The 16,135-nt window shown below is 43.4% G+C and overlaps 1 protein-coding gene across 3 annotated transcripts in view; it reads left to right on the top strand.

Annotated features, from left to right (window-relative positions):
* The window catches only part of ZDHHC8 (zinc finger DHHC-type palmitoyltransferase 8), a 135,319-nt gene that overhangs the window by 84,950 nt on the left and 34,234 nt on the right, over positions 1-16,135 (top strand). The gene's annotated exons all lie outside the window — the stretch shown is intronic.

Raw genomic sequence — 16,135 nt, 5'->3', positions numbered from 1 at the left:
CTGGGTTTACAGGGACGTAAGCAAGAGATTAGGACCTGATTAAAGGAGCTTTGTTCATTCCAGTCAATTCATCTGGCATCCTCATGTCAGTAACACCTGAGCAGATGCTTTCTGATTCTAAGGTTGCCAGTTCGAATCCCCGTGAGACACTGCGAGAGTTTTGTTAGCCCAAAAAATGGAAAGTGACGGAGTTCCCAGGCAAGGAGGATTGACAACTTAAGAGGTTAGGTCGGATGTGCAGAACTAGCAGGTTTAGCACACAGATCAAGAGAGCAAGTAGAACATGTATTCAAAGAAGAGTGGAAAATATGTATTGAGTATATGGGAAATAATTGTCTATGGCCGAAAACCTTGGCAGCATTAAGATAAATTCAACAGTGTAATTAATACTGGAGTGATGTAAGATTAAAATGGTTAAAGTAAAATATGAAGGAATGATGGATAAGCAAAATGGACCATGGAAGGAGAAGGAGAGAAGTCATTGGATATATAATATTATGTAAAATGTTTATTTTGAGGTGTAAAATTGGGGGGAAATTAAAAGTGTGTGTGTCTGTGTGTGTGTCTGTGTGTGTCCTCGTGAGACTGCTGCTTTAAGAACCAAGGGAGGTTGTGCCTTTGAAAGCTCACTTTGGAAAAGGCCTGTAGCTGAGTTCTATAGTTCAGGTTTGCTCCATCTATGCATCTCCAGGTGTAAAAGGATCAGGGAGCCAGTAAAAGAAAAGACCTCTGTTTTTGAGACCCTGGAGAGCTGTGGCTGGTTAAAGTAAGCAATACCAGGCCTTGTGCCGCCCAGAGTGGCGGGGGAAACCCAGCCAGATGGGCGGGGTAAAGATAATAAATAATAATAATAGTGATCCCACTTCTCACACCACTCCCTATTTGCTTGCCCCCATGTGCCCCATCTGGGGGTAGGGGGCGGCAGCATAGTGAGCTCCCTCTCCTTCCTCCTCTCCCATCTCGCTCACTCAGAGAATGCAGGTGAACAGTCCGTGATAACTATGACCGGTGAGAACTAGTCTTGGGTGGGGTTCACTGGGGCTGGTGGGGAAGAAGGAAGATCCAACAGTAGGAGAAGCCAGAACTAATGGCAATGAAGCCAGCTAATTCCAGTTTTATCCCCATTCTTTTCCCTGCTGAATTCTACAAGGGGCAACACTGAGACTAAGAAGGAGGAAACTCAGCCAATGCCAACACTGTTGTTAAGAAGGCAGTCAGTGTGGAGCTTGGGGTCTCAGCGGTGCCCCCCTTGCACCACCAAAATTCGGGGGCCCCGTTTCTTGCCTTCCATTCTACATCATAGTTGTGGCCAGTGCTATTTTTCTAGAAAAAGAGGTGCCAGAACTCACCATGCATAGCTGCCAAGTCTCCCGTTTCCCCCGGGAAATACCAATTTTTCCAGCTGTTCCTAGCTGAAAAAATGGATTTTTTTGTTTTTCCCCGGTTTATTCTGGCGCGGTGGCCATTTTGGAACTGGGCGGAGCATGCACAGAAGCGACTTTTGATGCTGCTCTGCCCAATTTCAAAATGGCTGCAGTGCGACTTCTGGCACGGTGGCCATTTTGGAACTGGGCAAAGCAGCATCAAAAGTCACTTCTGAGCATGCTCCGCCCAGTTCCAAAATGGTGGCAGCGCTACTTCCGGTCTGCTATTTCCGGCCCGGTCCCTTATTTCTCTGACAGCAACTTGGCAGGTATGCTCCTATGTTCTCTTATAATGGCAATGGCGCCCACTTGAGAGGTGCTGGAACTGAGTTCTGGCTGGAGGGGGGAGCCCTGGTTGCGGTGCCCGGAGGCTCCCCAATCCCAGTGTGACTGAACCGGTCATGCTCCCCTAAACCCACTTCTGGACTGAGATTAATGGGCCAGCGCTCCATTTACCCAAGCAGACCAGCCTTCGTTGGCTACAAGGAACAGCAGCTGGGACATAGGGCTCCAGGGTTGGCCGTGTATCCCCTGCTTAAACCTGGGCTTTGTCAAGTGCCTGGCAATGCCAGCTGTGACACAAAGGGTGAGTGCCCTAGTTTTTCGTACCCCAGTTTCCCTACTGGTAATCAAGCAATTTGGTTTAAATTAACTAAAGTGCATTCTCTATTCAGAGATCAGTTACAGTGAGCAAAAATAAATCTGTTTAGTTTAGCTTTGTTAAACTCTTTCGCTGCAGACTTTGCATTGTAATCCACTCTCTTGAAGCTCCTGATTTTCTCTGTGATCAGCAGCATGTGTAATTATAATTACTTCCCTCCAGAATATATTATTTCCCCGAATCCCAGGGAGACCCGCTAGCCTCGTTTCCTCCCCGCCCTTTGCTTTGTGATAAGAATGCCTTATTAATAAATCCACATGCCTGCTCAGTGTCATTTTTGGACCATGGAGAGTGTGAAACACATTAAATGTTGCTACTGAACTGCTGTATGTTGGTGTAGGTAGGAGCTTGCGGTTGTTTGAGATACTCTCATGAGTTCATTGGCTTACTGGCTGCCGCCTACTGAGAGCAGAGAGGTGTGGGGAGCTCAAGGAGGTGCCAGCGCAGTGACAGGACTGTCAGATTGACTCTGCCACCTCTGCTGCCCTGCACTGGAGAGCCAGCGTGGTGTAGTGGTTAAAAGCGGCGGACTCATAATCTGGTGAACCTGGTTCAATTCCCTGCTCCTCCACATGCAGCTGCTGGGTGACCTTTGGCTAGTCACACTTCTCTGAAGTCTCTCAGCCTCACTCACCTCACAGAGTGTTTGTTGTGGAGGAGGAAGGGAAAGGAGATTGTTAGCCGCTTTGAGACTCCTTAAGGGGAGTGAAAGGTGGGATATCAAGTCCAAACTCCTCCTCCTCCTCCTCTTCCTCTTCTTCTTCAGCATTGGGAATCTGGGTGTGCCCCCACTGCCCCGCCTGCATTGCCTGCCAACCGCAGCTGATGTAATAGATACGACAACAAAGTTGGTTACAGATGCAAGAATTTCGAATCGTCTCAGCGGCTTAAAACGCAAACAGTGAAAATAGATATTTGCCACATTCTCACTTTCCTTTTTCATAACACTGCTAAAGTAGCAATTAAGAGTCAGCCAACGGAGCAGGGGAACCTGCAAAACTTGCACATTTAACTACGTACCTTGCACCATGAAAGGTTTAATAGGATAGCTTGACAGAAAGCCAAGGGTTCCTAAAAAGAATTCCAACAAGAATTCCAAAAAGAATGGGGGGAATGCAGAGAATACTTTACCAAACAGTGCCCCAAAAAATTACCTGGGGCGATTACTTTCTATAGGAGATTTTATGGTTTTTTAAGTCATAATTAGGAAAAATTGTAATAATCACATATAAAAGAAACAGTACACAAGAAGTAAATGAGGTCATTTACAGGATAAAGGAAGTCTTTTATTTTTATGTTATGTTTTCTTTCTGTAAGGGGATAGGAGTTTAATTTTGATAATTAAATTGTCTATGGTGGTGGGTTTGTTTGTTTGTATGTATGTATGTATGAGTTGTAGTGGACTATATTGTAAATATTTTTTTAAAAAAATAAAAATAAATAAAAAGAAAGCCAAGGGTTCCTGTCTGGCTCAATATGCTCCAGCTGTACATGTTTACTAGTAGCAGCACCCCTATTTTCGGATATAGTGGATGCTCGGGTCGCGAATGTGATCCGTGCAGGAGGTATGTTCGCAACCCACAGTGTTCGCAAACCGCATCACTCGCGATTCGCCGCATGTGCAAACCACAATTTAGTGTGTCTGCACATGCGCGCGCACCGAAACCCAGAAGTAACTCATTCAGGTACTTCCGGGTTCGGCACAGGACACAACCTGAAGCAGCTGTAACCCGAGGTATGACTGTACTTAACCCTGAAAAAAGCATGTCTCTGCATTGCCGCCTTTTGGAGATGCTGCGTTAATTTTTTTTAGTGTGAGTTGCAATTCTTCAGAAGTCATGTTCCATCCCAGGTGCCAGGAAGTCAAATCACAGCATGGGGAATGGAGGGCTGCATTGACTGCCGCATCAATGGATGTGCTTGGGCACTGAGATGAGGCCCCATTTTGCGCCCCTAGTCCCATGCTCTCTTCCAGAAGAGTTTTGGCAGAGATCCTCGCTTTTAACTTTTAGGTTGACGAACTTCAAATATACAGTGCTGATCATAGCACCAGAAGTCGCTTCTATGCACCAGAAGTCGCTTCTATGCACTTTCGGGCATGTGTAGAAGCAGCTTCCGATGCCGCTGTGCCCATTTCCAAAATGTCTGCAGAGCCAGAAGTCACTTCTACGCATGTCCGGAAGTGCATAGAAGCGACTTCTGGTGCTGCATACATTTTGAAAATGGGCAGAGCGGCATCGGAAGTCGCTTCTACGCATATCTGGAAGTGCGTAGAAGCAACTTCTGGTGCCGGCGCGGCACCAGAAGAACATGGCCGCCAGCAGGAGCTCCGTAATCCGGGGGAATACGGGGTATTCCTGCGGGAAACGGTAAGAAAATATGGGGGTTTTCCGGGGAAAACGGGGTACTTGGCAGCTATGGTGCTGATGTATATTTTGAATAGTTCATAAGCTATGGTAGGACTCCCCCAGTAGCAGGGCCACCATGAGGGCCAAACTTCAGGCGAATAGTTCTGGGATCCAGCAGCTGGGGGAACCCACAACTGTGAAGGAGGCAAATGATTTCATAGCAGAAACAGGCTATGTCAGCACCCGGTGAAGGTTTGATACCAGTCGTTCTTTCTAAAAACACACAGTTATTGGCAGGGTGGATTTGATTTAAATCACTAGTCAGTAAGACTTGAATTAAATCACTTGATTTAAATCTTTTTTTTTTTTACAGAAATACTCATTCTTGCTGGTATAATCTTCATATTTTTGGAATAATAAATTTTCAGAGTAGTTTTTACAGTTATATCAAAAATTACCGATTTGTTTATACTATTAGAAATACATTGACAGATAATTATGAAATTATTGTGAGCTTTAATAAATTAACTGTTTATATTTGACAACTTTTCTGCTGTACTTGATTGGAAGGAAAATAGTAATAATTTCCTTAATAACAATTTAAACTATTTAACTGAAACGATAGCTTTATAGCATATGTATCCATGTTTGTTAATTGATGTGGTTAAACTCTTTTAAAAAAAACCAACTTAGACTGAGTTTTAGCACATATGAAAAACTTAAAACAAATCCTTATTTCCTGATGAATAGCCTTTGGACAATTTTTTTTAAAAAAAAATCCTTCAAGTAGCACCTTAGAGACCAACTAAGTTTGTCATTGGTATGAGCTTCCGTGTGCATGCACACTGTTTTGGGACAATAAAGTAACTTAAATAGAAAACTATCTTTAGAAAGATTTTTCTTCTAAAAACATTTTATTTTACAAATCCGATTTAAATTTTAAAAAATCTGATTTGAATTTTAAAAAATCCAATTTAAATTTTAAAAAAATCCAATTACTTTTTTTTAAAAAAAATCATTGATTTTTATCCATCCTGGTTATTGGGAATAGCTGGGCAAGCTGTCCAGCAAAGCTCTGGCTGAAATAAACATGCAGGTCATGTCTGGAGCTACCCTCCCACTCAATTAATTGCTTTAAAGAGAGAGAAAGAGAACGACCTTTTCCTGTTATTGCCTTGTAAGCTGCTAGGGTGTTGCTAGTTTTGGCTGCTGTGAGTTGTAGTATATATAACATCTGGAGGGCGCCAGGTTGAAGGAGGCTGGTTTTTATACACATAGGTTGCTATGCAGGAGAAGTAAAATTGCCAGTGCAATATTGCGTAGTAGGAAGTGATATTCTAAGATGGGATGTCATTTAAAACAATGGGATTGAAGACCAGTCTGTTGCACTCAGCAGTTGCATTGTTGAGAAGCTTTCTTTTGTGTGCGGTTTCTACTTGGAATTGAGGCAGAGCTCTGATCAGACTTTCCTTACTAAGAGCAGCTCTCTTCTCTTGCGTTTTTAATCGATTCGCCTTACCCGATCTGCAGCATACTGAGTGCACATCACTAGTATTTGGAAAGGGTCCAGGTCTCCACCGAAACCCATCGTATCTTATTAAACTGCAGCGAATTTCTATTCAGCCCAGCTGATTTGAATAATTAAACAGGGTTAAATTGGTTAGAGTTGAACCTCAGGGGATGGGGCATCTAGCTGCCTTTTCCTGAAAGGTACTTTGCTCCACCTCACCTGCTCTTTAAAAATAACAACGAACAATTACAACAACAACCTTTAGTAACAGATAACTGCATTCAGCAAGTTTTCTGCTAATGGGTGTGACTTATATTTTTACTTTGATATAGTCTAATTCGGCCTACACACTGTCGAATCAGCGTTAACAATGAACTGACATTGCCTTTGCTTTCAACCTACCTTTATAGAAAATGCTTTCAGCCTTCAGGGCATTGAATCGGCCATTTAAAAGGAAACAGTGAGAAGGTCGTAGGCAGTTGTATTACGCATAGACTCCCTGCCGAACCAGGCTCTGTGCATTTATCTATAGCTGGATGGTGAATTGCACATGTGCACACACACACACACACACACACACACACACACCCTACATCTGATTACCCTCTAATCCAACACCACCGTATAGAATAAAGTGGTACCTTGGTTTAAGAACAGCTTAGTTTATGAACATCTTGGATTAAGAACGTTGCAAACCCAGAAGTAGGTGTTTTGGTTTGTGAACTTTGCCTTGGAATAAGAACATGTTTCGCTTCTTGTTGAGAGTGTTCCATTTGTAAATTGAGTCCCCCGCTGCTATGGGAAAGCACGCCTTGGTTTAAGAACGCTTTGGTTTAAGAACGGACTTCCAGAACGGATTAAGTTCATAAACCAGGGGTCAGCAACCTTTTTCAGCCGTGGGCCGGTCCACCGTCCCTCAGATCATGTGGTGGCTGGACTATGTTTTGAACAGAGAAAAAAGAACAAATTCCTATGCCTCACAAAGAACCCAGAGATGCATTTTAAATGAAAGGACACATTTTACTCATGTAAAAACACACTGATTCCCGGACCGTCCGTGGGCCGGATAGAGAAGGCGATTAGGCTGCATCCGGTGTTATGTATTGAAGTCACTATACTGTATATAGTTCTCCCTCAGGTCCGAGGCAGTTGTTTTAGGAGGGAACTTTAGGACGGAATTTTGAATGATGTTTGGTTACACTAGTTACAGGTAGGTAGCCGTGTTGGTCTGAGTCGAAACAAAATAAAAAAATTCCTTCAGTACTGTAGCACCTTAAAGACCAACTAAGTTTTTATTTTGGTATGAGCTTTCGTGTGCATGCACGAAATTACATCTGTTGAAGTGTGCATGCACACGAAAGCTCATACCAAAATAAAAACTTTGTTGGTCTTTAAGGTGCTACTGAAGGAATTTTTTTACAGTCGTACCTCGGTTTACGACCCGCTCGGGTTGTGAACACTTCGGGTTACGAACTCCGCAAACCCGGAAGTGTTTTCTGCGCGCATGCGTCCCGTGCATGCGCAGAAGCGGCGCACACGCTTTGTGCATGCGCAGAAGCGTGAAAATCGCGAAAATCACGCATGCGCAGAAGCGGCGCTCGGTTTGCGATCTTTTCGGGTTACGAACCGCGGTCCGGAACGGATCGTGTTCGTAACCCGAGGTACTACTGTATTTTGTTTTGTTACACTGTTTGAGCCAGCCTCTAAAAGCAGGCTGGCTCAGCACTTCAATTCAGTTGAGTTCAGTTCTGTCTGTTCTGACTCAAATAAAGAGCTGTTTGGAGAATTGCTGTGTTGTCTGCTGCTCACCCACAACTTAACATCCGGCCCATGGGCCTTAGGTTGCCTACCCCTGTCGTAAACCAAAGTACCACTGTATTATAGGGTGGTGGCCCGAAAACAGGCTTTTTTCTGCTGCTGTGTGGAAGCAGAAACCATCAGGGGGAGGTTTTGTTGTCACGGGAGTGTGTGCGCCCCCCAGTCCCCACCCCCAACCTGTCCTTTATTTAGCCTGACCTGTCCTGTGTTTTGCCTGACCAAAGGTGGCAACCCTACCCCCAACCCCACCCACGGGGGAGGGCAGGTCACTGTGCAAAATTAAAATGGGATCTGGTTACCTGGTGCCACTCAAAGCACCAGAAGGTTATAAACCTTTTTGTTTTTTGCCAAGTGGGGTGAGGACTGGGTAAAGGTTAAGGGACCCCTGACCATTAGGTCCAGTCGTCAGGGTGGATTTGATTTAAATCAAACTGATTTAAATCACGATTTAAATCATGATTTAAATCACTAGTCAGTAAGGCTTGATTTAAATCATAGTTTTCTACATAAAGACTAATTCTTGCTGGTATAACTTTAATATGCAAGTAGATGAAGATGTTTAGAATAACAACTTTTCATATTAGTTTTTTATCCCCAGTTTAATAGGTTAATCATTCATATTTGGACAACTTTACTGTTGTACTTAGGAAGGAGAAAAATAATCATTACCTTATTAATAACAACTTAAATAGATTTATTCAACTGAAACAATAACATTACAGCATATGTTATTTGCTTAAACAAACATCCATGTTTGTTCACTAATTTGGCTAAACAAAAACAAAATATATATATTTTAAGAAACTTAGACTGTCAGCCCAGCCTACACATGAAAAACTTAAATACTGTCCACTCCAAACAATCAGAAAAATATTGTTTCTATTCTATTCACTGAACTTCTTGAAACGTAGCACTGAAGGGGTTGATTCTGTATTCATAGGTTTGTAGAACAATAGGATTAAGGTCTTTTTCTCAACTCTGTTCATGTTATAACATTTTTGCTGTGAAGAAGAGGCATGTGATCTCTGTTGAGTCAAATTCAGTTTTGAGAACTGCAAAAGTAAACCAAGCATCTGTGATAATATCTTGTAGGCAGAGAAACTGCCCAATAATCTTACAAAAACCTCTGGAAGAGCATGACGTTGTGAATGGATTAATGGAATTTATTTACCCAAAAAATTCAACATATACAACCTTATTCTACATAATTAAAAAAACTAATCTTTATTTCATGATGGAATAACCTTTGGATGGTAATATATTTTCCTCAAAAAGCATTTTATTTTAAAAAAAATCCAATTTAAATCAAAAAAATCGATTTTAATAAAACAAATCCGATTTTTTGATTTATTTATTTTTAAATCATTGATTTTTATCCACCCTGCCAGTCGTGACCGACTCTGGGGTTGTGGCGCTCATCTCATATTATTGGCCGAGGGAGCCGGCATACAGCTTCCAGGTCATGTGGCCAGCATGACAAAGCCGCTTCTGGCAAACCAGAGCAGCACACGGAAACACCGTTTACCTTCCCGCTGTAGCGGTTCCTATTTATCTACTTGCATTTTGACGTGCTTTCGAACTGCTAGGTTGGCAGGAGCTGGGACCAAGCAACGGGAGCTCACCCCATCACGGGGATTCGAACCGCCGACCTTCTGATCGGCAAGCCCTAGGCTCTGTGGTTTAACCCACCGCGCCACCTGCGTCCCAGAGGACTGGGTAGGGATCAGCAAAAGTCATGAGGCTGCTGGGTGTTGGTGCACCTCACTACCCAATTTTCATTTCCTATAGGGCAGTTTTCATTCAAAGCAAAAAGCTGAGACAGGCTGTGGGTTGTTTTTTTTTTTAAATTATTTCTTTTTACCAACAGAGCCCAAATGCTAGATATGATTTCCTGTTTCAAAGCCAGATTGGTTCAGCTTACAGAGACAAAGTCCCCAATGTGTTTCCTGAGAAGCACAAATGTTAGCATTCATTTCATTAAATGTAAGGGTGAAATTTCAGTTTCTAACACAACACAAACACCCTTCAAAATGTGGTAGAAAGAGAAAGAATATAAATAAATGGCTTCCCTATTGTTTGCCAAATCTTGTTTAATTGACTCTCAACACTTTCCTCCCGTCATTTTCTAGGCCAGTCCTCCCTAAATCATATCTAAATATGGTAATGGGTTTATGTAAAACAGGAATTTCAAAAGGAATTAAGGATACAAGCAACACTCCCGAGTGTGTTATGCTTTGTATTAATTAGATTGATCTCCCAACGCAACCGCAACTTTACGTGGGAAATCTCCATGCACCCATCCTTTAGATTCAAAATTTGTTAGCCCACTTTGCAAATGTTGAATCTAAAGGATGGGTGCATGGAGATTTCCCATGTAAAGTTGGTGGTAGTGTTAGAACTCAAAACCACAGGGTTCATTTGGAAGGGACCAATCATTACCATCATTAGGATGTAGACATACAAACATACATACCCTTCAACATTTCTCCGAATTTAAGCAGAGGCTTGACAGGCATATGTCAAGAATGCTTTGATGGTGTTTCCTGCTTGGCAGGGGGTTGGACTGGATGGCCCTTGTGGTCTTTTCCAACCCTATGATTCTATGACTCCCCACTATTCATGCATCGCTTCCCTTCTCTTAATTTCCTCTAATCTTGCTTTGATTTAACTACCATTTCTTATATCTTTGTTGGTTACCAGAATTAAGCATAGCTGAATGCCCTGCTGTTTTTGGCCAGCCAGCCTTTGCTTCATTGTGGTGTGTGTGTGTGTGTGTGTGTGTGTGTGTGTGTGTGTGTGTGTGTGTGTGTGTTTGTGTTTATAAGGAATTAGCATTGCCGGTGCAGCAGTGTGAAGAATGAAATAGCTTCTGTGGGAGTTTGGGAGGCTTGAGGCGGCAGTCATGCCAGGTGAGCTGCAGCTATGCAGATAAGAAACCCACCTTGAAATCCCTTGCTATGCTCTCCTGGCAGTTAACCTCTGGCTTCTCCAAGGCCATTCACTGTAGTTGCAATTAGGCTTGTGGGTTGAGGTGCCTGGTGGGGCCTCCCCAAAGCCAAGCTGGATGTCAGGACCATACCTGCCAAGTTCCTGACGGAAAAATAAGGGATTGGACCGGAAGTAGCAGACCGGAAGTAGTGCTGCCGCCATTTTGGAACTGGGCGGAGCATGCTCAGAAGCAACTTTTGATGCTGCTCTGGCCAGTTCCAAAATGGCCGTCACACCAGAACAAACCGGGGGAAAACAAAAAAAAATCCGTTTTTTTCGGCTGGGAACAGCTGGAAAAACGGGGGTTTCCCGGGGAATACGGGAGACTTGGCAGCTATGGTCAGGACTTGCTGGCTGGGGCTGATGGGAGATGCAGCCCAAAACATCTGGTGGGCACTGAGTTGGCGGCGGCTGAGTGGAACAATACAAGCAATTGATAAGATTTGCTCTCCCACTAAAGTTATCCCTCCAGAGTGAACTGAGAAAGCTCTTCGAAGGAGGGTACAGGTTGAAAAATAATGTCCGAATGCTCCTGTCTCCACATCAAAATTCCTAGTTGGTTGAGGAAGCATGTTAACCAAAACAAAGCTTCCTTTCTCTGTACAGCCAGCCAGCCTTTTGAAGTTTGCTCTGCCAAATGAGTGGGAGAAATCAGGTTTTAACAGGCAGTCACTTGTGACATTTCCTGGAGGAAAGGAGGTTGGAGAGAGAGAGAGAGAGAGAGAGAGAGAGAGAGAGAGAGAGAGAGAGAGAGAGAGAGAGAGGAGAGAAACACTGTGCTGAAGGGTGCCGAAGCCACAGACTAAAATAAACAGAACATGGGACTGCATTTAGTAAATACAGTTGCTAGAAAACTTCCAGGTGGGGGAGGAAAGAAAAATCCAATTTGGTGCCTGGAAGGAGGGTTTATTGTGTGCCCATGTTAGTTTATTTGTTTTTGTGTTTATATCTCATCTTTTCATCAAGGACCTAGAAGTGGAATAATCGTTTTCACTTCTTCCCTATTTTTTATCCTCACAATAACCCTGTGAGGTAGGTTAGACTGCAAGGTCGCCCAGTGAGCTTCATTTCTGAGTTGGGATTTGAACCTTGGTCTTCCAGGTCCTAGTTCAGTACCCTAACCGCTATGCAACACTGTCTGCCTACCCTACCTCAGACTATGGAGCTAACCTCTGCCGCAAGCCCAGAGATCTAGGAGTTGTTGACATCCTCTATCTCCTAGTTCAGAGGACGAACAACATCCTGGGCAAGGGAGACCAACCCGACCCTTTCCATTGGCCAGTAAAGGAACAACTGCAGGAAGTTTACTTCCATGATCCTTTTGTTGAGGTCATCAGGATGCGCACATATTACATGTATGCTAAGGGAACTGCAATGGTTGATGATCAGGTGCCAGGTCTTGTTCAAAGTCTTGTTGTTAACATATAAAGTCCTGAACAGCTTGGGACCAGGTTACCCAAAAGACCGCTTGCTCCTGTAGAGAGAGGGACCTGTGAGATCCCTTAGCTCGGAAGTCAGCAAACTTTTTCAGCAGGAGGCCGTTCCACTGTCCTCAGACCTTGTGGGGGCCGGACTATATTTTGAGGGGCGGGGCGAGAGAACCAATTCCTATGGCCCACAAATAACCCAGAGATGCATTTTAAATAAAAGCACACATTCTACTCATGTAAAAATACGCTGATTCCCGGACCGTCCGCTGGCCGGATTGAGAAGGTGATTGGGCTGGATCTGGCCCCCGGGCCTTAGTTTGCCTACCCATGCCTTAGCTCGGGAAATTCCTCTCTTGGCACCTTGCCCTGCAGGGGTGTCGTAGGGCAGTGACCCCAAAACAGGCATAATATGCTTGTGTTGTACATTGTGTTTTTATTTTAATCGTATTGTTTGTTTTGATATGGTACACCCCCCAGAGATTTTTTTTTAATATTAAGCACTTTATAAATGCTTTCACATTGATAAATAAATACATAAATAAATAGCCTACCTGCATTCAGTTCAGAGAAGGAGCAGCTATAGGGAGTTTGCCACCCCTCCGTTCCACCCAGAAAGGACACTCTGCTCTAATTCCTACTTTCCTCTGAAGTCCTCATTCCTTTTTCCTTTTGTGAGCCTGCAGGCAGGGATTTATTTTCTTTTAATCTCCCTGCAACACTTAGAACATTTCAGGTGTGTACTTCTTGCTGCTTCTGCAGATTTTGTGCGTGTGCGTTTTGAGGTGGGGCAGGGGCTTGTGCTAGCAGGCAGAGAACATTAGAAATGGCCTTATGTTCCTATGTAAAAATACCTGTAAGACTAGCAGTATGCATGCATGTGCATAATTTAGGAACATTTGTAGCACCGAATGTGGTGTATTTCAGAGGTGAAATCGCCCACTTTTGTTTGTCTTTTGTCTTTGCACCAGCAGTAGCAGCAACAATCCTTTTGGCAGTCAGCAGTTGGTAGCTGTCATCCTCCTCCACCTCCCAGAATGCCCCCTCCCAACACAACAAGTCGCCATGACACTCAGAAAGGCATTTTGGGGACAAAATGGCAGGTTCCAGTCATTGCCCATTAAGAGGAACGATGCATAGGCTGTTTTATGTACACCTCCCACCCCTGAACTTTTACTTCTCCTTAAAAAATAATAATCACCAAATACCTTATAAAACCATTTTGCTTCCTTGTAAATGGGGTGGTTAAATGTGGGGCCCAGTTTGGTTTGGCAGTAGGTACTACACACCTGCTCAAAAGATGTATGGCTCAGCAATGATACTCCGGCAATTCAAATCTAGCCTTGCAAGCAATAGGAACAATAGGTGGCTGTTCAAAGGGATTAAAACCTTTCAGATTTCAAGGGGAAGAACCATTCAAGAAGTACAGTACTAGGAAAGCCTATTGTTTTTGTCTCTCAAAATAATCCGAAAGATGCTATAGGATCTTTCCAGGGGTGTTGATAACTGCAAATAAGCTTATTGCCAAAAACTGGAACTCATGGAGAAATCCAACCAAGAGGGAGAGGTTGCAGAAGGCTTAGCTTGCTAGGATCTTGCATAAAATGACTGCGATAATCCATGCTCGTGAAAGCAATTTAAGGGCAAGGCAAGTATTTGTTTGTGACTGGGAATTGTTTGTTTGTTTTTTGGAACAATGCATTTACTCAGCATAATGTCAAGGAACTGGCGATGTCATAGACTAGTGATTTGCAATTAACTTAATTGAAACTCCCTTTCGTTTCTGCTTTCAGAGACTTTTTCTTTTTGGCATTTCTGTGCAATTTGTAATAATATTATTAAGATTTGTTTAAAATGTTACCCGTTCTGTGGGCGTGGGAGGAAGGGAATCACATCATCTAGTTTGCATCACACAAGAACAATTTGTACCAAAGTATTTCAGGGAAACCCTTTGTTAATCAAAGCGTGTTACAGCTGGTCTACCAGGCATGGTAGGTAGATTCATACAACCAAGTGGCTTTGGCCCAAACTAGATGTGCAAGGCAATCACCTATGTGTTAACCAAAAGTTTATCCTGTTCACATATAAAGTGGGGTGGTGGTGGTGGAGAAGTCTGCTTTTTAAACAAAACAGAAGCTTGTTAAGCATTTTTCTCACTGCCAGTATTATTATTATTATCATTTTCAAAATCAAAAACATCCGCAAAGCTCCTAATTTCTTTTTAAGCTGCACACACATCAAGAGATAAGACAGCGCCTGGCTTTGGACTCACAATCAAACAGGCACGATACAAAAGGGAAAGGGAATGAGGAGGGGAGAGGAAAACAAGAATTGAAGCAGCTCTCTTTTCAATGGATAGCGCCAGGCTGGCCTCCCTCCCCATGCCATGATGTTCACGGCCAGAGGCAAGGAGGTGTAGCCTCCCAGTGACCCTTCCGCTCTTGGCTGCTGACAGAGGACAGAGGGTGCCTTTTTTGGTTTTGAAGTAATAGAACCAGGCCAGAGGAGAAATGCTTAAAAGTTATAAGGGGGCAGGTGAGGTATGGGGAGAGGGTTGGGTATTGCTTTCCTCCCCATGCACACCATTTTGTGTAAAAGTGCAACACCCCCCCCCCCTGCTTTATATGTGAATAGGGCAAAAACATTGCCCCACATGTCTAGATTTGACTTGTGGGCAAATCTAGAACACTAGCTCTTCACGGACTTCCTAAATGAAGGTTTAGAGCAGGCACCCCCAAACTGCGGCCCTCCAGATGTTTTGGCCTACAACTCCCATGATCCCTAGCCAACAGGAACAGTGGTCAGGGATGATGGGAATTGTAGTCCAAAATATCTGGAGGGCCGCAGTTTGGGGATGCCTGGTTTAGAGACTTAAAAACATACTTTATACCAGGCTTCACCAACCTGGTGCCCTCCAGATGTTCTGGGCTACAATTCCCATCAGCCAGATGGGCAAAAGGCACCTTATACAGAGACAAATATCTTCCCTCCCTGTGGTCCAGTTAATGTCTTCACTGTTTGGAAGCAACAGTGTTTTTGCACAACATCTAGTACCTGAGATCCTTTACAAATAAGTAAATAAATAAAACTGAAGATGTGAAGCATTGAACTCAATACCTTCAGCATGCAAAGTGTGCTCTGTGCTGCTCAGCTATAGTGGGCTTTTTGAAAAAGCTTTATTCTTGATTGCATTTTAAAGCAGGGATGGGGGTACCCATACCTTCCAGGTGTTGCTGGAGTCCTACTTCCATCAGTTGGGAGTATGGCCAGTGGCCACAAATGATGGGAGCTTTAGTCCATCAACATCTGGAGGGCTGCAGTTTCCCCATCCCTCATGCAGCCGAATGACATGACAGAGCTTTACCTGAGAATATACAGTATTCCTATCTTACCGTTTGCATTTAAGCTGGGAATTTCATTCACAACTGCTTATCTCAAAACTCCTGCAGCAGTTTCTTTTCTTTCCTCATAGCACAGTTTATACACTATAAAAAAAAATGGAAAGAGAATGAAATCCAGAAAACAAATTACAGAAGGAACAGTGATAGGGTGGAGACGAAAAACCTCTGGCGAATGCTTACGATGATTTAGTGTCCTTTCTTTAAACTTCAGTGAACTTCTTCAAATATGCAACTCTAGTAAATGAACAGATTTGTTTATGGTTGTAGGTTTCCTTCCATGATGGAGTTGGTGGCACTAATTTCCTATTGAAAAATAGCCTAATAATTTTCACTGGGTAATTTCACATTAGCTGCAGAGTCTAAAGAGGTAGGCCACCAGTTGTCGAAGGTTGACTTGCCAGGTCGTTTTGGGCAAATCATGAACACCTTTCCATCATAACGACATTAGACACGGGAAATGTTCAAGCAGTGGCCACAAAGGGAGAGCCGGGAGCACACTCTAAACATGCTCCCGATTCTTCCTTTGCAATTGCAGTTTGAACTCGCACATTTTTTATT

The sequence above is a fragment of the Zootoca vivipara genome, chromosome 17, assembly GCF_963506605.1.
Source record: "Zootoca vivipara chromosome 17, rZooViv1.1, whole genome shotgun sequence".
In the NCBI taxonomy this organism is placed as follows: Eukaryota; Metazoa; Chordata; class Lepidosauria; order Squamata; family Lacertidae; genus Zootoca; species Zootoca vivipara.
The sequence above is the reverse complement of the archived record's forward strand: the minus strand, read 5'-3'. Positions and strand labels throughout refer to the sequence as shown.